The sequence below is a fragment of the Echiichthys vipera genome (assembly GCF_963691815.1).
Source record: "Echiichthys vipera genome assembly, chromosome: 10".
Lineage (NCBI taxonomy): Eukaryota > Metazoa > Chordata > Actinopteri > Perciformes > Trachinidae > Echiichthys > Echiichthys vipera.
Window position 1 is genome coordinate 30,849,714 of NC_139835.1, and position 25,415 is coordinate 30,875,128.

A 25,415-nucleotide genomic window follows, 5' to 3' on the forward strand; every position below is an offset into this window, starting at 1 on the left:
CTCCTCACTCTCCTCACTCTCCTCACTCTCTCTCTCTCTATCCCCCATCTACCCATTCTCTCTCTCTCTCTCTCCCATCTTTCCACTCTCTCTGTCTCTCTCTCTCTCCCTCTCTCTCTCTCTGAGTGGTTACGTAAGGAGGCAGAGCTAGGCAGCTTATTCACAGCTCCCAATGGGATTAGGCAGAAGCCTGGACATGCCAGCACCTGCAACACACACGCACGCACGCACGCACGCACGCACGCACGCACGCACGCACGCACGCACGCACGCACGCACGCACGCACGCACGCACGCACGCACGCACGCACGCACGCACGCACGCACGCACGCACGCACGCACGCACGCACGCACGCACGCACGCACGCACGCACGCACGCACGCACGCACGCACGCACGCACGCACGCACGCACGCACGCCACGCACGCACACACACACACACACACACACACACACACACACACACACACACACACACACACACACACACACACACACACACACACACACACACACACACACACACACACACACACACACACACACACACACACACACAACACACACACACACACACACACACCACACACACACACACACACACACACACACACACACACACACACACACACACACACGATGTACTTTGATGTCCTGGCGGCGTGCAGCGGGAGCAGGAGGAGGCCACCAGGCTTCCACTGATAAAGTGTGTTTGAGGCGAGAGGCCGACACTCGAGCAGCGGAGGGTGTGTGATCAAAGCCCGGGGCCAGATTAACGTTGTGCTCATGCTAATAATGAAATAAGCCCGACTTTAAGGTTTTTGACGTTACACACTAACGTACAGCACACTGCACACTGAACCAGGCTGTTCTGCACACTGCACGCTCAACCAGGCTGTTCTGCACACTGCACGCTCAACCAGGCTGTTCTGCACACTGAGGCCGCAACTAACCGTCCTTTCCACAGTCCATCACTTACTCCATTAATGGTCAGTTGTTTGGTGTAAATAAAGGATGAAAAGGTCCATTGTGTCAAAGCCACGCTGTCTACGGTCACACAGGAGGAGAGGAACCCTAACACTCAGCAGCCGTATGGTTCATGTGCTCACCGGTGCAGCTCCGGGTCACACTGAAGCAAACCCGTCAACACGTCGTCTCTACCTCACATCACTGTTTCATGTCAGCGCTCCCAGATGTCGCTGGATGAAGATCGTTTATCACAAATGTAAATCAATATTACCTCTTCCACTCAACGTACACGACAACAGCCGAGGCAGCAGTTCCTCCTGCTGAGCTCTGCCTCGCGTACCGACCCCATACCAGTGCACCAAAGATAGATATAAAGATATAGATAGGGATATTATTCATGACCCAAAGAACCAGGTCACGAGTACAAGCGTGTGAAATGTGTTTCCTCAGGAGGGGGTCTGGAGTCTCCCTTAGAGAGAGGGGGAGAAGTTCAGCATCCGTGAGGAACTCGGAGTAGAGCCGCTGCTCCTTTGTGTTGAAAGGAGCCAGTTGAGGTGGTTCAGGATCATCTGGTAAGGATGAACCCTGGAGAGATATTGATATTTAGATATATAGACATTATTATTTATTTGTTATTAGTAGGGATGCAAATTATCGAGTAATTCATTAATCAATAGTTCTCCATCTTCAGCCTCTGATCCTGGATCAGGTCCCCAAACTTCCCTTTCCCGGGCCACATTAACCAGCTCTAACTGGGGGATCCTGAGGCGTTCCCAGGCCAGTGTGGAGATCTAATCTCTCCACCTGGTCCTGGGTCTTCCCCGAGGCCTCCTCCCAGCTGGACGTGCCTGGAACACCTCCCTAGGGAGGCGCCCAGGGGTTCATCCTTACCAGATGATCCTGAACCACCTCAACTGGCTCCTTTCAACGCAAAGACAGTTGCGTTGTCATCTCATCGCTCGATGATCGTCACTTCTTCTGAGATGCTGAACTTCCCTTTTGTCTCTGAGAGTTTGGAGGCGGCTGCTTCAGAGTGGATTTAACTCCGACGCTGGTTTCATCTCTGACCTGTGAGCAGCGAACACGCCCTCGCTCTGAATACCTGTGGATTCCCGTGCACGATGTTAGTCCGCACGCTGCCGCTCTGCCTCCGGGGACTTGGCGTTAACACAGTGTTAGTGCTGATAGAGCCATCATGTCACTGTCAACACCGGCTGCCAATCAAAAAGGTGAATCTCGCCGATCCGCGTGCTGCTAACGTCTATTGGATCAGACCTTTTTGTGCTCGTGAGGGTTTTGTTTCACATTTTTTCAAAGGCGCCAGGCTCCCTCAGAGGAGTGTGACGGAGGAGTTTATGAAACCTCCCTGCTCTGATGTGTTAATGCGAGATCACAAGGAACGAGGGATAAGATGAAGGGAGACGCTGCAAACATACATTAGGATTCAGTCTGAGTCATCACGCAGCTCCTCTGCTTTTACATCTCTGTGCTTACAATTGTGTCAAGACGTCATCGCAGAGACACGATTTTCCTCTATCCTTACTCTCTTTACACCCACCCCACACACACACACAACACACACACACACACACACACACACACACACACACACACACACACACACACACACACCACACACACACACACACACACACACACACACACACACACACACACACACACACACACACACACACACACACACACACACACACACACACACACACAGAGGAGGTTTTAAGCATTAGCTTTGCATTAACTTCCTATAATTTGAGTGAAATTACCGAGAAACAGAAGAGAAGTAGAGTAAAGCAGAGAAAAGGTCCACGTCAGACTCCACCCACGTATCCAGGCCTCTAACCCTGACTAACCTCCGCGCTGCTGCAGCGATCGGGACAAACAACCACTTTACTGACGCTTGTAATTCAGAAGCAGGGCCTCATGTGGTCTGGACTGAGTCCCGTATGCCTCCCGCTGGGACCTGGAGCAGCGAATCAGGAAGAAGCACGACCGCGTACTGAGAAGACACGCACGCACACACACACACACTGGGCTCGCAGCGAGATAAAATCCAGATGAGACACTTTCATTTACACTTAGCAACATTTCTATGTCTCTGTTTGCCAGAGAACAGATCAGATTATATTCGAGACTTAGGGCGCACTCCCACTGTTCCTCCATACCGTGCCCGAGCACGTTTCACGGCTGAAGTCTAGATCCTTTGACCAGTGTGAGTGCAACCGTACCGCGCCCAGGTACGGTTGGTACATAACTCCTGAACGCTTTGTGCCGTCGACGCCACATTTGGTGGACACGTGTAGATATGAGGTCTGAGTGGACACGACAGATGTGGTGCCATTTGGCCGATAGGTGGAGCTGTAGCAGCATCATCTGGCTATACAGGAAGGAGCCTCTGCACGCGTACGACTGTCCGTCACATATCTCAAGAACCGTTCATTAAAATCGACTTCACGGTCCGCAGGTGCATCGCTGAGGACCCGAGGAAGTGCAGTGTCGAGCGTGAACAGGCGGTATGGGCTCAGAATTTCACAATTGGTGCGTCCCTACTTCCTGGATGTATACACTACACTTAGTGACTCAGATAGTCCGATCCAAGATGTGCACACGCAACACACACGCACACACACACACACACACACACACACATCACCTGCTCCCTGAGCCAGAGACGAAGGAGCAGAGGACGGAGAAGGAGGAGGACGGCAGCAGAGAGGAAACGAGGGGAAGCTGGTTGAGGATGATCAGCTGTGACAGGAAGTCCCAGTGTGCTCTGATTCCTCTTTACCCTCCCTCTCGACCTCCCCGTGTTCCCCTCTGCTCCACCAGCTCGTCTCAGGTGAAGGGTGAAGCAACGGGGGAAACCGTCATGGGGAATCCGCACATCAACTCGGAGAAAACACACACACAAACACACACACACACACAAGCACACACACACGCACACACACCGTTTAAGTGAAGAGGTGAACGCCACAGATCGATTCCCTGAGGAACTCCATTACTAAAAATCACTGATGCATCAAAGTTTCATTTCATTCATTCATTCAACGTAAACATGCAGCGGATGATTATTACGGTCGTACAGAGATGTGATGAACACCTCGTCCATGGCGGACACGTGGCGTGAAGAAGACGTGATGGCGCTGATTACAAAGTTGAGGAGGAGAGAGAAGAGACCGGTAACACTCACACTGTCCATCCGTCCCGTGCCCAAACACGTTTCACGGCTAAAGTCTGGTTCCTTTGACCAGTGTGAGTGCAACCGCACCACGTCTAGGAGCGGCCAGAGAGGTGGGCTTTTGTAAAGCGCGTTTGCACGTGTACGAGCCACGCATCGCCATGACGTCATCAATGCGTGTGACGTGTTACGGCGTGATGACGTATAGGCAGCAAGAAGCATTCTCCGAGGCCCAGGTAGTGTGAGTACAAACGGGCCTGGAGGGGGGGACAAGGACCCTAAAGCACGGGGCACGGGACGGAGGCACAGTGGGAGGGCGCCCTGAGCCACATTTACGGGAATACATAACGGGAAACTTCAGCTCTGAATGCAAAACACTTTGAAAAACATATATTTTTGATACATAGAAAGTCATTTATGTAAATGTGTTACATAATCCAGACACATACAAGGTATTAATCTTTAGATTTCAGAGGCTGAAAACAGCGTTTTCTAACCGCTGAGCTCTACGGCGAGGTCAGGGGGTGCGCTCTGAACTTCCTTTTGAATGCAGCCTCAGGGAAACGGACGTGAGATTCAACCGTAAAGTGGAAAAATGAGCCGACGACAAAGCAAGAAATGAAGGAAGTGGCGTCGGCAAATGAAAAATGGAGTAAAGCAAAGAACAGGGAGAGGAAAGAAAATCCTCCTGAGTGGTTTGGGTCGAGAGCCAAGTGTGAGATCTGCTGGAGATGCTGTTTCAGGAGCGTCTGCGGACAGAGAAGGAGGCACTCACCGGATTAACCGGCTGATTTGTTGCCTAACTTTGACTAAGCACCCAATCAGCGCAGTGACAAGGGCCCATTCTTTACGGTGCACTGAAGCTAATTGATGCTAGATTTCAACAGGAAATGGAAAAACAACAGGACAGAAAAAGAAACTGAACAACCACGAAGAGGGCGTTTTTCTCATCTTTAAGAACGTCACGGGGCGGCGAGGACGCTACGAGACCCCGAACAATTCACCAGAGTCGGCTGGAGCCTTCACGTCCAACGGAAAATATGGGAAATACCAAAAACCGACGTGAAAATGTCACATGAACACCGTCTCAGGTGGTCATTTCCACTGAGGAGCCTGTAGAATATTTAGATACACGAGTTGCAGAGATGAGGTAACCTTTGACCTTTGACCTCTGACCTTTTCAAAATGGCAGAGTGCAGTTGACTAATAGTGACAGAGTGCAACGGACATTGTGGTTAAATGCAGGTTTATACAACATACAACAACACGCAGCGTGCAGTTTAACAGCAGATGAAATAAAATAAGAACAAACTAAAGAAGTGATGACAGTGTTAAAGTGTAGCAGCGTTTCTCACTGGTCTGAACGGGTCGTGACTGGCGAGCACTGCACGCTCTTAAACGTCTTCTGCTGCTGTTAGCGGGTCGTTTTTGGAGGCTTTACGATGTTGTGAAAAAGACAATTTCATTATCATGTGTTAAGACTTAGTGTCATTTTACAACACCCGGCGTGCGTGCAGTCGTGTTTTCTGTCTTTGCTGTTTTTCCTGAACAGGAGCAGTCTTTCCTCTACACTCGCCTCACTGGGAGCAAGTGAAAGAGACGCTGACAGACCCCAGAGCCGTCAGTTACATTAATATCACGCTAACAGACAAACGAGTCATAGGTCACGTAACGTAACTCAGTTTGGACGGGACTGACGTGATCAGTGTACGTCAACGCCATAATAAAAAGGCCCAACTGCTGCCTGATGTCATGATGTTTGTGTGTGTGTGTGTGTGTGTGTGTGTGTGTGTGTGTGTGTGTGTGTGTGTGTGTGTGTGTGTGTGTGTGTGTGTGTGTGTGTGTGTGTGTGGGACCTGCTGCAACATTAATGGTCCATTAGGTCCATGACATCATCCCACTGCTAAATCATTGATGCGGGGGGCATTTAAGAGCAGGCTCCCCCCTGTTGAGAAGACAACATGTTTATGGTTGTAGCCTGCAGACCACTGTGTGTGTGTGTGTGTGTGTGTCTGTCTGTGTGTGTGTGTGTGTGTGTGTGTGTGTGTGTGTCTGCGTCTGCCATTCAGTCTTCATCCACATGACTATTCCTTTAAAAACACTTACATTTGGCCCACGGCGGTTCTGAGGTCATTTCCTGTGCGCCTGTTGGGACGTAGAAAAAAGAAGGAGGGACCATGCGCGGACATTTCAAACAATGGCGGTGAAAGGTTCACGTTGGTGTGATGCGGAGGTGGAGTGTTTACTGCAGATTTGGTCGATGAAAAGATTCAAAAACAGTCGACAAGACGCACAAAAACTCTGAGGTCTACGGAAAGATCTGGAAACAAAGCCACGCATCGCCATGACGTCATCAATGCGTGTGACGTGTTACGGCGTGATGACGTATAGGCAGCAAGAAGCATTCTCCGAGGCCCAGGTAGTGCGAGTACAAACGGGCGTGGAGGAGGGGACAAGGACCCTAAAGCACGGGGCACGGGACGGAGGCACAGTGGGAGGGCGCCCTGAATGATCGTTTACACACACGTCACTTTTAAGAGCTAAGAACGATGCCGTTATTTTTAATAATGTGCCGTTTTGATGCAGGGGAGGATTCTCTCATTAGTAAAGCTGTGAAACAATAAACAGAAAGTCTGAGTATCTGCTTTGCCTCTTCTCATTGGGTCTAATTTGGGCGCCCGGTTCCCTGTGCTCACTAGTTTTGCATCAAAAGCGAAAAAGGGAGGGGAGGAATAAATTAGGCCAATAATAAACAGCTCATGGGGGCGATGAAGCTGTCATCACAGTTCACATCACAGTATCACAGAAATATACAGCAGCAGTGTTTAATCTCCACAGTACAGGAGCCTCCAGGTACCTGGACGAGGACCAATCTGACCCCAGAGCAGATCGCGCTGTACGGACGGGATACGATATCGTTCATGAACCAAACCTGAGCCAGGCCACACGACAGAACTTCAAAAGAACATTAAAAGCATCTAAGTCAGCATTGTTGCCTCACAACAAGAGTGTTCCTGGTTTGAATCCCGGCTGGGGCCCTTCTGTGTGGAGTTTGCATGTTGTCCCCGTGTCTGCGTGGGTTTTCTCCGGGTTCTCCGGTTTCCTCCCACAGTCCAAAGACGTGCAGGTGTTCGGTTCATTGATGACTCTAAATCACCCGTAGGTGTGAAAGGTTGTCTGTCTCTGTTCGTCTCTATGTGTCCTGTGATAGACTGGCGTCCTGTCCAGGGTGGACCCCACCTCACGCCCGATGTCAGCTGGGATCGGCTCCAGCCCCCCCACGACCCCGACAGGGACAAGCGGTTGAAGATGAATGAATGAATAATTTAAAGTAGATTATTTTCAGAGCACAGACGTGTGACTCGAGCGATCCCAGTGTGTTCGGCAGAAACCGCGGCAGAGTTTGGGTCAAATATGAGTTTATTAAACTTAAAAAAACAACTGATGGTGGCTGAAGAATGAAACCATCGAGACATGTAGTTTCATTATATTTTTACATGAAGAGTCTACCTAACCTGACTCCTCCAGATGGATCCTCTCCTTTGGGAAGGGGTGAAAATCCTGGTTTCTGAAGTCTACGGAAAGATCTGGAAACAAAGCCACGCATCGCCATGACGTCATCAATGCGTGTGACGTGTTACGGCGTGATGACGTATAGGCAGCAAGAAGCATTCTCCGAGGCCCAGGTAGTGTGAGTACAAACGGGCCTGGAGGGGGGGACAAGGACCCTAAAGCACGGGGCACGGGACGGAGGAACAGTGGGAGGGCGCCCTAACTGATTGTCAACTGTAGCCAGCGCTGCATGAGGTCATCAGTAAAACAGGAGGAGCTCATGTTCGGGGTTCAGAGTGAGGACAGGGCTGAACACTGTGTCCTGTGTCCACAGAACAGCGGTCAGAACCACAGCCTTCGTGTCCAGAACAGAAATATGTCCTTCTGTAGAGTCAGTACACCGAGCCAGACCTCCGGGAGAGCTCGAATGAAGCTTTTCTACCCGCAGCCATCAGCCTCTGCCGCTCAGATGCACTCAGCTGACCACAAACCATCGACGGCGTCAGGGGTAAGGAGCGGAAACTCTGACACCAGACCCCTGGCATCCTCCCCCGCACACAACACGAGTCAGAGACAACACACACAGCAGCTCCCACTGCAGAGCGTCTGCACGGACCGATCCATGAAATCAATCGAACTTTTGATTAATGCCGCAGTGCATTTAAATAATGAAAGTGCAACAGAGAGACGCTGGATTTGAACCAACGAGACGACCGTGAATTTGTCTTTTCACCGACGAGGAGTCCAGTGATGTTTCTCCAAGCAATACACAAAGTCCTGGATCGACACAGACGAGAGGAAATATGTGTGTGTGTGTGTGTGTGTGTGTGTGTGTGCGTGTCAGTGTGTGTGTGTGTGTGTGTGTGTGTGCGTGTCAGTGTGTGTGTGTGTGTGTGTGTGTGTGTGTGTGTGTGTGCGTGTGTGTTGCCTGCACAGCGGTCAGCGTATTGGCTCAGCTGTTTCCTCCTCACTCAGGCTGCAGTCTATAAAAGTTAATGAGCCCGCTGAGCTTAGATTCAATGCATTCATCCACACACACACACACACCTACACACACACACACAGACACACACACACACACACGTACACAAAGGTGTGTTTATCAGAGTGCAGAGACATGCCGACGAGCACATGTGTACCATTAATCCTCCTCCCACATGCAAACACACTTCACAGTCCCGTCTTTAAGGCTCAGATGAGTCAGGAGGTTTCCTCCCTGTCTCCTTGAATTTCACACACACTTCAGCTCTAAGCCCCCTTACGTAACCCTTCTGTGTGTGCGTGTGCATGTGCGTGTGTGTGTGTGTGTGAGACAGAGAGAGAGAGAGAGATTCATGGGGCCATGGGGATCCGCTCACTGGTCAGTAATCACTGTTGTAAAAGATAGCTGCTGTCAGGAAGTGCTAATTCTCCGCTCCGCCCCAAAAGACAAATAAAGAACCACAAAAGGACAAAACGAGGGTGAACGGTGGCAAAGATACGCGCTCACGCTCCGGGCCCAGACACATCAACACAAGGTCGGTCAAACGTTTCCTTCCCTTACATCCAGACGGAATATTCCTCGGCCTCTGAACGCCCACAGCATCCTCCTCCTGACCTTCCTTGAGACTAAAACCCCTTTTCTCACAAACTCATCAGTCAAACGCTCCCGCAGGAATGTGATCCAGAGAAATACGAAGCACATCTGCAACCAAGATTACAGCTTTCCCCGACGTTAGCATGTAGCTACGTGGAGCTGTGTATGTCTACTGTAGTAACGTCTGTTGCTGCTGGAACGTGGGTTTTGAAGCCTTTAATGGTGCTTTTTCACAGTAAAGAGCGCTGCTACACTTTGTTAAAGCCGGTCATGTTGAAGCCAAAGTGTTGCAGTATGACCCACGTTGATGTCCACATGTCCAGCGGGGGTCCACCTGTTTTTTATGGCGCATTCCTGACACTGAACGTGACACACCGGACGAAAATAGAAAGGCATACTCATCTACCGGCAAAGGGGACGGAGTCTGTCGCCTATTTGACCAGGTTTCCACACCTTTATAAGCCTGCGTTTTAATGCTAATTTGGTGGGAAACGGGTGCTCATGACGTGTTTCATCGCAGCCCAAACACAAAAGCAGACATACTGCAAACTGCAAAGGGACGGAGACATGTGGGAGTCTTGTACAGACACATTAACACGAGGCGGCGTCCATTAGAGATGTTATTATTCTGAGCTGTGAACGAGTGTTGAACGGGAGAGGCAGAACGCAGCCTCGCTAACACACATGTCACATTACGGTGATGTTGCCGGCTGCAGAGGAGACGCTCTCACGACACGGCTTCTTTTGTTGCTGTGCTGCACATGAACACATGCTCCGTAGAGTGTTTCCTCTGATGCATCTTAATAAGCCCCTTCATGTGTCACGTTAATCTCTCTTTTATAGCGCAGTTCATCCAACAACCTACACTCTAATCTCTGTACTGAATGCAGATCTGGGGATCCCAAGCGTTCTGGTTTTACGTTTGTAGTCTGGGTAGTGTTGATGAATCATGTTGCAGCGGGCTTTGGTTGCATTCAGGTAAACGGTGCGTGCGGAGGGGTGACGTCTCAGTTCCCGCCTACAAGGACGGCACAGCGCTGCAGTGTGTCAGCGGGATTCATAAATTAGTGTCTAGTAGTGATGGCGTGTTCCAGTTTCACTCAGAAGTCAAGATTTTAGGAGCTCCGAGTTTCAACTGGAACGACCACAACAGCACTTATAGAAGAAGTGTGACGAATATGTACTGAGCAGGAAACGTCATCATCTGTAACTGTGTTTCAACGGCGTCAAACGTCTCTGCAGCCGTTTAAGTGATCAGCCAACACTCACAGCGGCCCCTGATCTGTGATCAGGTCAGATTGGCCCTTAATAAGTCAGTCTGTGTGTTATGAGCACATGAGTCTTTGGTATGTGCAGGCAACAAACCACAGAAACATCTGGAGAAGCGGTCGGACATTTCAGGTCTGATGGATTTGGCTGCAGACGAGGTCGCTCTGAACCACATCCTTCTGTGAGTCTGTGATGACTCCAGGACGTTCACACGACTCCGAGCCACAAAAATGCCCCAATCACACTATAAGGGTTTAGTCATGGTACGTGCTGCCATGGAAACGCTTACTTAAACAGTGAACTGTAACATTTGTACCATCAGTGGTGAGTCTCGCTGTGTCGTAGCTGCTGTTGCCGCTGCTCATCATTGATCATGTTTACCACCATAATTATTATCATTTTCATATTCATTCATTCATCTTCCTCCTCTTGTCCCTGTCGGGGTCGTGGGGGGGCTGGAGCCGATCCCAGCTGACATCGGGCGTGAGGCGGGGTCCACCCTGGACAGGACAGGACACATAGAGACGAACAGAGACAGACAACCATTCACACCTACGGGTGATTTAGAGTCATCAATGAACCCAACACCTGCACGTCTTTGGACTGTGGGAGGAAACCGGAGAACCCGGAGAAAACCCACGCAGACACGGGGACAACATGCAAACTCCACACAGAAGGGCCCCAGCCGGGGTTCAAACCAGGAACCTTCTCGCTGTGAGGCGACAGTGCTAACCACTACACCACCGTGTAGCCCATTGATCATATTTACCACCATAATTATGATCATTGTTATATTCTGTCACCTCAGCTGTGCTTGTTTCTACTCTTCTGCTGCATTAACTGCCATCACATATGAGTCATGTTCACATTACTATAGATATTATTATAGTTAGTGTTACGCTTTGGTTGCTTGCAAAACCTCAACAGACTCACTATTGTGTTCTTTGTTGTTACTGTAGCAGTTAGATCATTCATGTTGTGCCACTTTACTAACTGTGTCGTGTCTTTGTCTTGTCTAGTCGACGCAGGGGACAGTGAGAAACAACAGTTAGTTTCCTTGTTTGTCTTGTTCATGTGAAGAATTGACAATAAAGCGACTTTGACTTTGATTTTAAGAAGCTTTGCATGTTAAAGAAAAGGAAAAAGGATATTCGGTGCAGCTCCACCTGAACGAAACAGCGTGGAGGACGAACATCTGCTTTCATATCTGCAGAGGTGTCAGCGAGGGTCAGCTCCTCCAGTCTCGTCTGTATGCACACATAGAGTACACACTCCACGGTACAGAAACAGACTGACAGGCCTTGTTTACCACCTTCACCACGTCCGCTGTACACTTGCAGCGCAGCGGTGGATCTGCATCCTGACACCCTGGGCCTAACCTCAGCATGTTCACGTCCCGACTGTTACTGATCTGCTCCCTGCAGCCAAAGCCAGAGCCAAAGCCACGCAGCGGAGGGCTGTATCTGATTTTCCCTGCGTGTCTGCATTGATCTACATGCCAGCGATGCTTCTCCGGGGCCCGGGCCCTGGAACAGCGCTCCGCACAGAGTGCTCTAAATCCATGCTGCACAGTCGATTGTCTGGGAGCTTGAGAGAGGAACTCAATACTCAGCAGAAAGCTCGGAGCAAAGCCTTTCTCTGGCCCACAATAACTTCCTGTGTGCTTGTAAAGGTCGTCCCTGATCTCCAGTGCGATGCAGTGACAGCGGGACCGAAACAAAAGCTCCGACCTTTACCTTTACCTCGGAGCTGCCTGCCTCACGTCGGCGTCTCTGGGTGTGTGAGAGCTGTAGCAGCACCCTGAGCCCGCTCACCCAGGCAGGGTCACAAGTCGAGGTAGTAATGAGGGGACGAGATGCTCCGCGCTCAGCACGCAGAGGATGAAACACCGCGCTCAGTCTTCCAGAGCAACATGTATATATACTGTAGCATTAGAGCTCATAGAGGCTCAGCAGAGAGCAGCAAGAAGGGTTTCATTACATGTGTCAAACTGAGTCATATCAGACATAATATCGAACATTGATTCTCTTGGTTGGGACTGCACGACATGAGCAGGGGTGCAGATCCCCTGTCTGGACGGGGGGGGGGAGGGGACACTGAAGTGGATTTTTTTGTTTGTTGTTTGCCCGTATGTAACTCAAACCATGGCACCATGAATCACAACTTGGTAGAGCACGGCTTACCTCACTGTTCTGTTAGGAGATCATCGTTTTAAGGGTCTCGGGCATGTAATGTTCACTCCGCCCCAGTTCATCTCACTATCTTCCTTTCTCCCAGTGTATGGACTACTTTATGCATGATTGATATGGATGAATATGAAAATATGAGGCTCTTTTATTCAAAAACAGTCGACAAGACGCACAAAAACTCTGAGGTCTACGGAAAGATCTGGAAACAAAGCCACGCATCGCCATGACGTCATCAATGCGTGTGACGTGTTACGGCGTGATGACGTATAGGCAGCAAGAAGCATTCTCCGAGGCCCAGGTAGTGTGAGTACAAACGGGCCTGGAGGGGGGGACAAGGACCCTAAAGCACGGGGCACGGGACGGAGGCACAGTGGGAGGGCGCCCTAAGTTGCCATTGTGAAGTCCACCCTCGGTTTAAAGGTCGTGTTGTTGATTCTGCACCGTTGTTTCCTGATTTATTCTGTTTCCGGGTCCAAAGCCACTGCTGCAGAGTGGGGAAGGGCAGTTCTGACCCACGGAGCACGTGCAGACGGGTAACCCCATATTACTCCAGGGACGCCGTTTACATGCATGAATAGGAGTTCTCCAGGTCTGTACACCGGGGTGTGGAGTCTCTGATTATACCCAGGATACAGTGTTTACATGGCGTTTGAGAGTAATCTGAATATAATCTGCTTTATGACTTCATGTAAACGCAGCGACTGCCTCAGGACCAGACAGAAATAACACAAAATATGTTTAAAGATCAGAATTCAACAGAAACGTGACCATAAAACACCTTAAATGAAGCGTCAGTCGTGCTCCGCGGGGAAGCTTTGGAGGATCTACCTGCTCCACAGATGAGTGCAAACGTTTGTCTCCATCTGAATTTGTGCGTTTGTGATAAAACCTCAGGGTTCTGGGTGCGTTCACACACTGACGCAGAGTCCCTGAACACATCTGAGTCCTGAGCTCTCAGGGCTCTGGCTCTTGGTGCGGAGTCCGTCGTCACTACCGCCCAGAAGCGCTCGCCGCGTGCTTATGTCTCTTAATCGTCACCGTTGGCTAAAGCCAGCGCTAAAGCTAAGATTAGCCCACATACACACCAAGGGGTCACACACACACTCACACACTCCGCTATAAACTAAGATCACATACGCCTTGGTTAAATAGGGTGACACCGACTTACGCACACATGATTACACACACACACGGGCACCTTCTGTCTCCTGCTCACCGCGGAGTGAGGCAGAGCCGCCGACGTCCTGCCGCGTCAACAGTTACTGGACGTGAGTCGGCATTAGAAGAAGAAGAAGAAGAAGAAGAAGAAGAGATGTCAGAGCGAGGGGGCTGCCAGTGAGCGGTGCCCCGAGCAGCTGGGGGTTCAGTGCCTTGCTCAACATCACCTCGGCAGTGCCCAGGAGATGAACTGGCACCTCTCCAGCCACCAGTCCACACTCTATTCATGGTCCACACAGGGACTTGAACCAGTGACCCTACAGTTCCCAGACAAGTCACCTACAGACTGAGCTAGTGCCGCCCCGTGTTACCACGCACAGCTGCACAACCATCACCATCACACGGTTCAATGTTCTCTACTTTTAAATTTAGGGGTTAAAATGCAAAGAAATGAACAAAAAAAGCAACAATGACGACGGATATTTACCAGTTTATTCCAACATCCTAGTCCTGCATTAAGCCATTTATTTATTTAGACTTTATTTCCATCTCTAACACAAAAACTCAAAAACAGTGCTGTTGATAATAGCAATATTATGCTTTTGGTTGGCACACGTTGGTGACGACTGCCGTCACAACCGACTCGGAATTTGATCCATTGGGTTGGATAACGTTTAGACAGTTAGCCTGAGCTCTAACCAGGAAGTAGCCTCCGGTGCTCCACTGACCCCGTAATGAGGAAGTGTTGCCAATCATCGGGATATTGTTAGAAATGAAAACGCAGCCGTGCGAATGTAGCCTCGGTATTAGCCGACGCTATCGGCGATGCTGAGCTGTGGCGATACAAACAAGACGAAGACGAGAAACATCACGTTAAAATGGTGAATGGACTTTTACCTAAAGTCTAATTAAAGTGTAATTGGAGACAGTTTTTTCAAACTATTAAGGTAGAAATCCAGGAGAGTCGCAAACAGCCGGACGTGGCTAACAGTGATTAGCTCGGGGCAGCACGGTGAAGGCATTCAAAGGTCTTTTTTAACCACTAATGCTGCTGAAAATAACAGCAAACCTCTGCAGCAGCATGAGAAGAGTCCCTACACACACAACAAAGCACCAATGGGCTCCTTCCACTGTAATGGACTTTACTATGAGAGGAGCTGGTACAGGGGCCAGTAGGTAAGTCTTTAAAACACTCTTTAATAAACTCTGGCTTCACTAACTACACAAAGCTCTTTTAAACTACTCGTCACATTCGCACAGACATTTACACACTGATGAGAGGACACCATCTGATCCTCACACACTTGGAGTGTGTCGGTGTTTTGCCCGAGGACACTTGGAGGAGCAGGGGATCGAACCGCTTCCTCTCATCCTCTCCTCTCATCTTTATGACTCAACTACATCGTGTTGATGAACGATCATGAGCTCGCCTTTCACTGCATTAACTGATCTGAATCTCACACACACACACACACACACACACACACACACACACACACACACACACACACACACACACACACACACACACACACACACACACACACACACACACACACCACACACACACACACACACACACACACACACACACACACACACACACACACACACACACACACACACACACACACACACACACACACACACACACACACACACACACACACACACACACACACACACACACACACACACACACACACACACACACACACACACACACACACACACACACGGCAGACAGTGAAATCACAGAGAGCTCAACAAAACTGGGTAAACATATGGAGCGTGTGTGAGAGCAGTGTGTGAGCCGTGTGTGAGCAGAGTGTGTGTGTGTGTGTGTTTAGTGTGTGTGTGTGTGACATTAGACTGTTGTTTGTTTCCCAAACAGAGGAGCTGTAAAGAAGGAAAGTGTGTCAATAATAATGTTGTCCTGTCGCTCAGTTCACTGTTTGTTCACCTGATCTCTGCTGAGGCGACTTCCACAACAACAACAACAATAATAATCATAATAATAATAATAATAATAATAATAATAATAATGTGTTTATATTTCATAACAGCATGTGAAAAAAGTGTTTTAGTTGTTGTGCTAAGTTAGCGTTAGCATGTTAGATGTGTCACACCGTGCTGAGTTAGCGTTAGCATGTTAGATGTGTCACACCCTGCTGAGTTAGCGTTAGCATGTTAGATGTGTCACACCGTGCTGAGTTAGCGTTAGCATGTTAGATGTGTCACACCCTGCTGAGTTAGCGTTAGCATGTTAGATGTGTCACGCCCTCTACAGCGGCGTCACACCACCCTCGTCTACACAGCTGTGACTCTGACTGAGAACCTGCGGGGGGGGGGGTGTCTTCATGCGCCGCCGTTTAGTTTGATGCTAACGGCAAACAGCTGAAAGTTTGGGTTTCACCTTCACGTGCATCGACCTACATACCATACGTAGATGTAACGGTACGGCAGCCCAGCGCCGGAGGAAGCGGTGAAGGGAAAGGAGCCCCCACACGAGAGGATCTGTCAAACTAAAACAGACTCAGCTGTGTTTCCAAACCTCTCCGTTTTAGGGGCTCGGAAACGCCGGAGTACCGTGGACGTCAGGCGTAAATGTAGCAGGTGTTGGTTTTATTCTGCGTCACTGTCGTCATGTGGACGGAGAGTAAACCTCTCGCCGTCCTCGTCTCTTCTCCTCTTACCTCGACTAAACCTGCAGGAACACACGCGGCAGCTCTGCCCTGAATCAGTGGAAGTGATGCTCCATCCAAGGTGTATTTTTGGAATCAAACACCGGCTCCCTGTGGGGTTGATGAAGTATCCGCTTCATCAAAACACACGTAATACACTTTTTGTGCGTTTGCACGAGCGGAGTGAGCAACAGAAGGAAGCAGAGACGCACACGCGTGCACACGCTCAGCTGCAGACCCCCTCAAAGACCCCGTCACCTTTAGTTTTGAGTCTGGTACGAGGGACCTCCTCCTCCTCCTCCTCCTCCTCCTCCTCCTCCTCCTCCTCCTCCTCCTCCTCCTCCTCCTCCTCCTCCTCCTCCTCCTCCTCCTCCTCCTCCTCCTCCTCCTCCTCCTCCTCCTCTAGTCATTGTTTAAGAGAGCACCTGATCTCCTGTTCATCCATCCCCAGCAGCAAACAGCAGGGAGGTGAATCCACAGATTGGAAGAGAAGAGGGTAAATATTTGAGAGGGTGTGCGTGTGCGTGTGTGTGTGTGCGCGTGTGTGTGTGTGTGTGTGTGTGTGTGTGTGTGTGTGTGCTGCAGAATCCATCATATCTGGAGCAGACTGTATTCGCTGTGTAAGCACAAACACGTCCCTACCAGAGAAAATGAGCTGTGTTTTAACACTCGCAGCTCTGCACTGACGGAGCAGGTCTGGAGGGTGGAGCGAGCGTGAGAGTCTGGAGGGTGGAGCGAGCGTGAGCGTCTGGAGCGAGCGTGAGAGTCTGGAGGATGGAGCGAGCGTGAGAGCCCGGAGGGTGGAGCGAGTGTGAGAGCCCGGAGGGTGGAGCGAGCGTGAGAGCGTGGAGGGTGGAGTGAGCGTGAGAGCGTGGAGGGTGGAGTGAGCGTGAGCGTCTGGAGGGTGGAGCGAGCGTGAGCGTCTGGAGGGTGGAGCGAGCGTGAGAGTCTGGAGGGTGGAGCGAGTGTGAGAGTCTGGAGGGTGGAGCGAGCGTGGGAGGGTGGAGGGTGGAGCGAGCGTGAGAGTCTGGAGGGTGGAGCGAGCGTGAGAGTCTGGAGTGTGGAGCGAGCGTGAGCGTCTGGAGGGTGGAGCGAGCGTGAGAGTCTGGAGGGTGGAGCGAGCGTGGGAGGGTGGAGGGTGGAGCGAGCGTGAGCGTCTGGAGGGTGGAGCGAGCGTGAGCGTCTGGAGGGTGGAGCGAGCGTGAGAGTCTGGAGGGTGGAGCGAGCGTGGGAGGGTGGAGCGAGCGTGAGCGTCTGGAGGGTGGAGCGAGCGTGAGCGTCTGGAGGGTGGAGCGAGCGTTAGAGCCCGGAGGGTGGAGCGAGCGTGGGAGGGTGGAGGGTGGAGCGAGCGTGAGCGTCTGGAGGGCGGAGCGAGCGTGGGAGGGTGGAGGGTGGAGCGAGCGTGGGAGGGTGGAGGGTGGAGCGAGCGTGAGAGTCTGGAGGGTGGAGCAAGCGCTAGAGTCTGGAGGGTGGAGCGAGCGTGAGAGTCTGGAGGGTGGAGCGAGCGTGAGAGTCTGGAGGGTGGAGCGAGCGTGAGAGTCTGGAGGGTGGAGCGAGCGTGAGAGCCTGGAGGGTGGAGCGAGCGTGAGCGTCTGGAGGGTGGAGCGAGCGTGAGAGTCTGGAGGGTGGAGCGAGCGTGAGCGTCTGGAGGGTGGAGCGAGCGTGAGAGTCTGGAGGGTGGAGCGAGCGTGAGAGTCTGGAGGGTGGAGCGAGCGTGAGCGTCTGGAGGGTGGAGCGAGCGTGAGAGTCTGGAGGGTGGAGCGAGCGTGAGAGCCAGGAGGGTGGAGCGAGCGTGAGAGTCTGGAGGGTGGAGCGAGCGTGAGCGTCTGGAGGGTGGAGCGAGCGTGAGAGTCTGGAGGGTGGAGCGAGCGTGGGAGGGTGGAGGGTGGAGCGAGCGTGAGCGTCTGGAGGGTGGAGCGAGCGTGAGAGTCTGGAGGGTGGAGCGAGCGTGAGCGTCCGGAGGGTGGAGCGTGCGTGAGAGTCTGGAGGGTGGAGCGAGCGTGAGCGTCTGGAGGGTGGAGCGAGCGTGAGAGCCCGGAGGGTGGAGCGAGCGTGAGCGTCTGGAGGGTGGAGCGAGCGTGAGAGCCTGGAGGGCGGAGCGAGCGTGAGAGTCTGGAGGGTGGAGCGAGCGTGAGCGTCTGGAGGGTGGAGCAAGCGTGAGCGTCCGGAGGGTGGAGGCGAGTGTGAGCGTCTGGAGGGTGGAGCGAGCGTGAGAGTCTGGAGGGTGGAGCGAGCGTGAGCGTCTGGAGGGTGGAGCGAGCGTGAGAGTCTGGAGGGTGGACGGAGCGTGAGCGTCTGGAGGGTGGAGCGAGTGTGAGAGTCTGGAGGGTGGAGCGAGCGTGAGAGTCTGGAGGGTGGAGCGAGCGTGAGAGTCTGGAGGGTGGAGCGAGCGTGAGCGTCTGGAGGGTGGAGCGAGCGTGAGAGTCTGGAGGGTGGAGCGAGCGTGAGTGTCTGGAGGGTGGAGCGAGCGTGAGAGTCTGGAGGGTGGAGCGAGTGTGAGCGTCTGGAGGGTGGAGCGAGCGTGAGAGTCTGGAGGGTGGAGCGAGCGTGAGCGTCTGGAGGCTGGAGCGAGCGTGAGAGTCTGGAGGGTGGAGCGAGCGTGAGAGTCTGGAGGGTGGAGCGAGCGTGGGAGGGTGGAGGGTGGAGCGAGCGTGAGAGCCCGGAGGGTGGAGCGAGCGTGAGAGCCCGGAGGGTGGAGCGGGCATGAGAGTCTGGAGGGTGGAGCGAGCGTGAGCGTCTGGAGGGTGGAGCGAGCGTGAGCGTCCGGAGGGTGGAAGCGAGCGTGAGAGTCTGGAGGGTGGAGCGAGCGTGAGAGTCTGGAGGGTGGAGCGAGCGTGAGAGTCTGGAGGGTGGAGGGAGCGTGAGAGTCTGGAGGGTGGAGCGAGTGTGAGCGTCTGGAGGGTGGAGCGAGCGTGAGCGTCTGGAGGGTGGAGCGAGCGTGAGAGTCTGGAGGTGGAGCGAGCGTGAGAGTCTGGAGGGTGGAGCGAGTGTGAGCGTGAGAGTCTGGAGTGTGGAGCGAGCGTGAGCGTCTGGAGGGTGGAGCGAGCGCGAGAGTCTGGAGGGTGGAGCTAGTGTGAGAGTCTGGAGGGTGGAGCCAGCGTGAGAGTCTGGAGGGTGGAGCGAGCGTGAGCGTCTGGAGGGTGGAGCGAGCGTGAGCGTCTGGAGGGTGGAGCGAGCGTGAGCGTCTGGAGGGTGGAGCGAGCGTGAGAGCCCGGAGGGTGGAGCGAGCGTGAGCGTGGTGCCTGCATCGTTAGAATGATTCAAACAGGTGAGCTGCTCCGTCCTCTGCAGCCATGAATGATTGAACGCTCCATCACAGCCACGGACTCTGGGATGAATTATTCAACAGGTGCAGGTCTGTCAAAATATACACGTGGGCCGGTTTGGTGTGTGTGTGTGTGTGTGTGTGTGTGTGTGTGTGTGTGTGTGTGTGTGTGTGTGTGTGTGTGTGTGTGTGTGTGTGTGTGTGTGTGTGTGTGTGTGTGTGTGTGTGTGTGTGTGTGTGTGTGTGTTTGTGTGTATCTGCACGGCACCGTGAGGTAATCACACATCAAGCTCAACGTCGTGCTGCAAGACTCTAAGGGCGCACTCACGCTGTCCTTCCGCACCGGGGCCAAAACAGGTTTTTCAGCTAAAGCCTGACGTGGACGACCAGCTGGACGCAGTTATGCGTGGAGCGGTTGCACTCACACTGGTCACACGCACTAGGCTTTACCCCAAAAACCTGTTTTGGCCCGGTGCAGAAGGACAGTGTGAGTGCGCGTTTAATTGACTGTCATCCCCGGCAGTTCTGCTTCTCATTCAGGGTTGTTTTGTTTGTACATCCCTGAACAAAGCGTATAAAAGAGTATAAATGTGTGTATATGCCCCAGATGTCAGACCGCCACACTTTTATTGTTGTATACATTTGTTCTTAGTCGACTTGCCCTTTTTAAACAGAGGTTAACTACTTAAAAAAACGTGTCCAGGATGCGTTCACTAAGATGACTAAAGAGAAATCGGAGTGCTCAGACGGCGCTCTATAGAAAACGGGCTGAGTGTAGGGACAAAAAGATCATCTCCAGTGCCGCAGCAGCGTTTCTGCCACTGACGGAGGACGTGCCACTGTGAGGAAGAGGCCTGAGGCAGGAAACACTTCCATTCACATCAACAACGTGCAACTTACAATAACTACGAGTGTTCTAGGATGTTCCACATCAGGGAGTCGAAGTGATCCAGTACAGGGTCGCTGTGGCTGCAGGTGTTCATTCCAACCTGTTCTACATTAGAGGCAGATAGCTCCACTTCTTCCTTCTTACCTTTCACAATAAAAGCTCTGCGAAAGTGACTCATATCACCGATAACGTCACTTTAATGAACGTCACGTAAAATAACTACTGTTTATATAAACTAGGCATGAAAAGAAAGCTGATTGCATTTCCAGATGAGTGTTGGCCTGAAAAAGGAAACACTGTTGATGTTGCACCCAATCATCTCTCTGATACACGCACACGCACCTTTCATAGGTCGGCTAGTGTCAGAACGTGAGCACAGCTGTAGCGTCGATGCTCGCTGTGGACTGGCAGGATGAATGATCTCATCTCATCTTCAGCCTCTGATCCTGGATCAGGTCTCAGGGGCAGCAGCTCCAGCAGGGGACCCCAAACTTCCCTTTCCCGGGCCACATTAACCAGCTCTAACTGGGGGATCCTGAGGCGTTCCCAGGCCAGTGTGGAGATCTAATCTCTCCACCTGGTCCTGGGTCTTCCCCGAGGCCTCCTCCCAGCTGGACGTGCCTGGAACACCTCCCTAGGGAGGCGCCCAGGGTTCATCCAGACCAGATGATCCTGAACCACCTCAACTGGCTCCTTTCAACACAAAGGAGCAGCGGCTCTACTCCGAGTTCCTCACGAATGCTGAACTTCTCCCCCTCTCTCTAAGGGAGACTCCAGACCCCCTCCTGAGGAAACACATTTCACACGCTTGGACCCGCGGCAGAGTATGAATGATGCCCGCTACAACTCTGCTGCTATAAAAGCCTGGAAAGGTAAATGTCTTTTCCCTGTGTTGCATTGTGGGGGTTGTTTTTCCGGGAGGCCCCAGCTGTAACCCAGGTGACACTGTGTGCTTTGGCACGCAGCGCGGAAACTGGCTCGGACTGAAAAGGCCCCGAGTTGAACGACGGCAGGAAGAAGGAAAATAAACTGGAAACCAGAGAAAGGAGTAAAAAATAGCTCCAGAACTTTTCTGAATTTCTGAACTTAATCCCTGACGCAGACAAAAAAACCACGAGTCACTGAAGAAACAGACGTGGACGCATTTGTTTAGAAAAGCAGAGACGAGCTAATTAGACACATTACCTCAGTGTGTGTGTGTGTGTGTGTGTGTGTGTGTGTGTGTGTGTGTGTGTGTGTGTGTGTGTGTGTGTGTGTGTGTGTGTGTGTGTGTGTGTGTGTGTGTGTGTGTGTGTGTGTGTGTGTGTGAGGATGACTTCAGAGGTGTGTGTGTGTTTGTTATGGAACTGCAGAAACTCATTATGGCATCTCTGTGGGAGAGCACGCACACACAGGCACGCACGCACACACACACACACACACACACACACACACACACGCACAGGCACGCACACGAACACAGGCACGCGCACACACACACACACACACACACACACACACACACACACACACACACACACACAAATGACTCAATGTAAAGAGTCTATATCGGCTGTTAGCCAACATAAACCTGCTGTGACCATAAACAGGTTCAATGCTGCGGGCGGGTCAACGAACACCGGGGGTCGTCTCCTGACTGGCAACCAGTGGATTGTTACTCCAGGTCTTGAATGAGTCCTGACCCCGAGTGAAGGAGTTCAAGGACCTCGGGATCATGTTCACGAGTGAGGGGGCGATGGAGCGTGAGTTTGGCCGGAGAATCGGAGCAGCGGGGGCGGAGCTGCAGTCGCTCTACCGCACCGTTGTGATGAAAAGAGATCTGAGGAAGGCAAAGCTCTGGATCTACCCTCAGTCCTGGTTCCTACCCTCACCTGTGGTCATGAAAGCTGGGTCAGGACCCAAAGAACCAGGTCCAGGTCAGGACCCAAAGAACCAGGTCCAGGTCCAAGCGTGTGAAATGTGTTTCCTCAGGAGGGGGTCTGGAGTCTCCCTTAGAGAGAGGGGGAGAAGTTCAGCATCCGTGAGGAACTCGGAGTAGAGCCGCTGCTCCTTTGTGTTGAAAGGAGCCAGTTGAGGTGGTTCAGGATCATCTGGTAAGGATGAACCCTGGGCGCCTCCCTAGGGAGGTGTTCCAGGCACGTCCAGCTGGGAGGAGGCCTCGGGGACGACCCAGGACCAGGTGGAGAGATTAGATCTCCACACTGGCCTGGGAACGCCTCAGGATCCCCCAGTTAGAGCTGGTTAATGTGGCCCGGGAAAGGGAAGTTTGGGGTCCCTGCTGGAGCTGCTGCCCCTGAGACCTGATCCAGGATCAGAGGCTGAAGATGGGTGTTGAGAGAGAAGAAAACATCCAGAATTCAACAGTTTAAACTTCTGAACTTCTGGTCCGGCGCCGGTTTTCTGACCGTAAACTGCAAATATTTGGGTTTTGGACGGCTGCTCACACATCAGACCTCACTGCTCATTATTTCCCGACAGACGAAACGACCAACTCAGAAAATATAAAGGCAGATTATTCATAATGAAAATAATTGTTAGTTGCAGCCTGGGTCCACTCAACAGTCAGTTATGAGGTCAAAGATCGTCCAGTGCCAGACGACATCTGTGAAAGCATCTTTAGGAACCACTCATCTGATGTTAATGACATCACTCGCTGCTCAGACCAAATGCATCACTTTTCATCATTTCCTGACTTTGTATAATGAATCCAACTGATCCAGAGAGACTCTCACTCTCAGTGCAGAGACTCTCCGTACTTCTCTTCTAACTTTCTGACTTTTCTTCGTAGCTGGATATAAATTTGTAGGTTTTTAAAGTATAAATGAGGACGGAGACGGTGAGAAACTCGCTACAGCTGCATTTCCAGTAGAGATGAAACGGTGAAAATACTTTATTTCCACTGCTTTGTTCTTGATTACGGCGCTCCCTCTCCTCATCTATTCTCTAGCTCGCTCGACCCTCTGTCTTTGTCTTTTTCTTTCTCTCTCACGCTCGTTGAGCTTCTGTGCAAAACTGCCATTTCAACCAGCTGACAGTGTATAAGGGCGCACTCACACTGTCCATCCGTCCCGTGCCCAAACACGTGTCACGGCTAAAGTCTGGTTCCTTTGACCAGTGTGAGTGCAACCGTACCGTGTCTAGGAGCGGCACGCTTGCCGTCCACGGCCCGTTTGGGAGAGGTGGGCTTTAGTAAAGCACGTTTGCACGTGTACGAGCACGAGCGTGCGCACGTGTACGAGCACGAGGCCTACGGCGGTTCTGAGGTCATTTCCTGTGCGCCTGTTGGGACGTAGAAAAAAGAAGGAGGGACCATGCGCGGACATTTCAAACAATGGCGGTGAAAGGTTCACGTTGGTGTGATGCGGAGGTGGAGTGTTTACTGCAGATTTGGTCGATGAAAAGATTCAAAAACAGTCGACAAGACGCACAAAAACTCCGAGGTCTACGGAAAGATCTGGAAACAAAGCCACGCATCGCCATGACGTCATCAACGCGTGTGACGTGTTACGGCGTGATGACGTATAGGCAGCAAGAAGCATTCTCCGAGGCCCAGGTAGTGTGAGTACAAACGGGCCTGGAGGGGGGGACAAGGACCCTAAAGCACGGGGCACGGGACGGACGCACACAAACTGGTCACAGACTGGTCAAATGCATTTCTTCTTCTTCTTCTACAGTAAAGCGTAGTTGTGTGGATGCAGCCTGAGAGGGCGGCGACTCCTGAACACGGCTCACAGACTGGACTTCTGCACACAGAGAGAGCTGCAGGGCTCTGCTGCGGGTGTTTCCTCCAGCTTGATGAGGATGGATAAATATTTCAGTGGCTGTGTATAAGATCCCTCTGTTATATCATCTGTGTGTAATTGTGCGTGCAGGGAACCGTACTTTCAGCAGATTTCCTCCTCCAAACCCGCTCCAGAGAGGCCGGCATCGTCTTAACACGAGCTGCTGCTGCCGCACAATTATGCACCGCGCCCCCAGGGACGACTCCACGAGTGTGTTCCCCTGAGGCCACGGACCCCGTTCAGACGCAAGCACATCGCTGATGCATTATGACTTCAATAACTCGCGTTTCTTAATTGGTGTATTGTTCAGTAACTCCTTTAGACGCCCAATTAAAATGGATTTATTAGGACGGAGCTAAAGAGAGCCTGTTAGAGAGGAACTTCCTGCCAATCAGCAAGAAATCTCAGCCGCTGAGAAGGGACAGAAGATACCACCACTTGACGGACGCCGTTATTCAAATTGACCCCGGTGTAATGTGTTTTTCTAAGGGTAGCGCCTCCGCAGTAAACACAGCTGCTGTTAAGTCCAGTGCTGGGAGGCCGGCCTTTCAAAACACACTTATGTCTGACGATGTAAACAAAGCAGTTTGACCCGCTGACCTGCAGCCTGAGGGTCCACCGGGGTTGGGGCCGGGGCCTGAGCCGGGTTGGGGGCCGGGGCGGGGCCAGGTTGGGGCCGGGGCCTGAGCCGGGGCGGGGGCCGGGGCCGGGGCCGCTGATTTGTGGAGCCCCTCTGGCCGATTCCTCAGAGCACAGAGAGGCCGGCCACAGCATCACCTTGCCTCGCTTATCAACATTAACAACCTAAAGCCCCGAGGGCGACCCCGTCACAGACGTGGCTCCTGTAGCCGCGCTGATGTAGGTCAGTGTGTCACACGTTT

At 52.1% G+C, this 25,415-nt stretch overlaps 1 protein-coding gene and 1 long non-coding RNA gene across 8 annotated transcripts in view; one reads left to right on the plus strand and one right to left on the minus strand.

The window, feature by feature from the left end:
- Window positions 1-25,415, minus strand: part of caska (calcium/calmodulin-dependent serine protein kinase a) — a 125,079-nt gene that overhangs the window by 91,522 nt on the left and 8,142 nt on the right. The gene's annotated exons all lie outside the window — the stretch shown is intronic.
- The window catches only part of LOC310952953, a 403,897-nt gene continuing 385,906 nt past the window's right edge, over window positions 7,425-25,415 (plus strand). Inside the window, exon 1 of the long non-coding RNA XR_014593384.1 lies at window positions 7,425-7,472. This is a non-coding gene — a long non-coding RNA (uncharacterized lncRNA). The remainder of the gene's footprint in view (window positions 7,473-25,415) is intronic.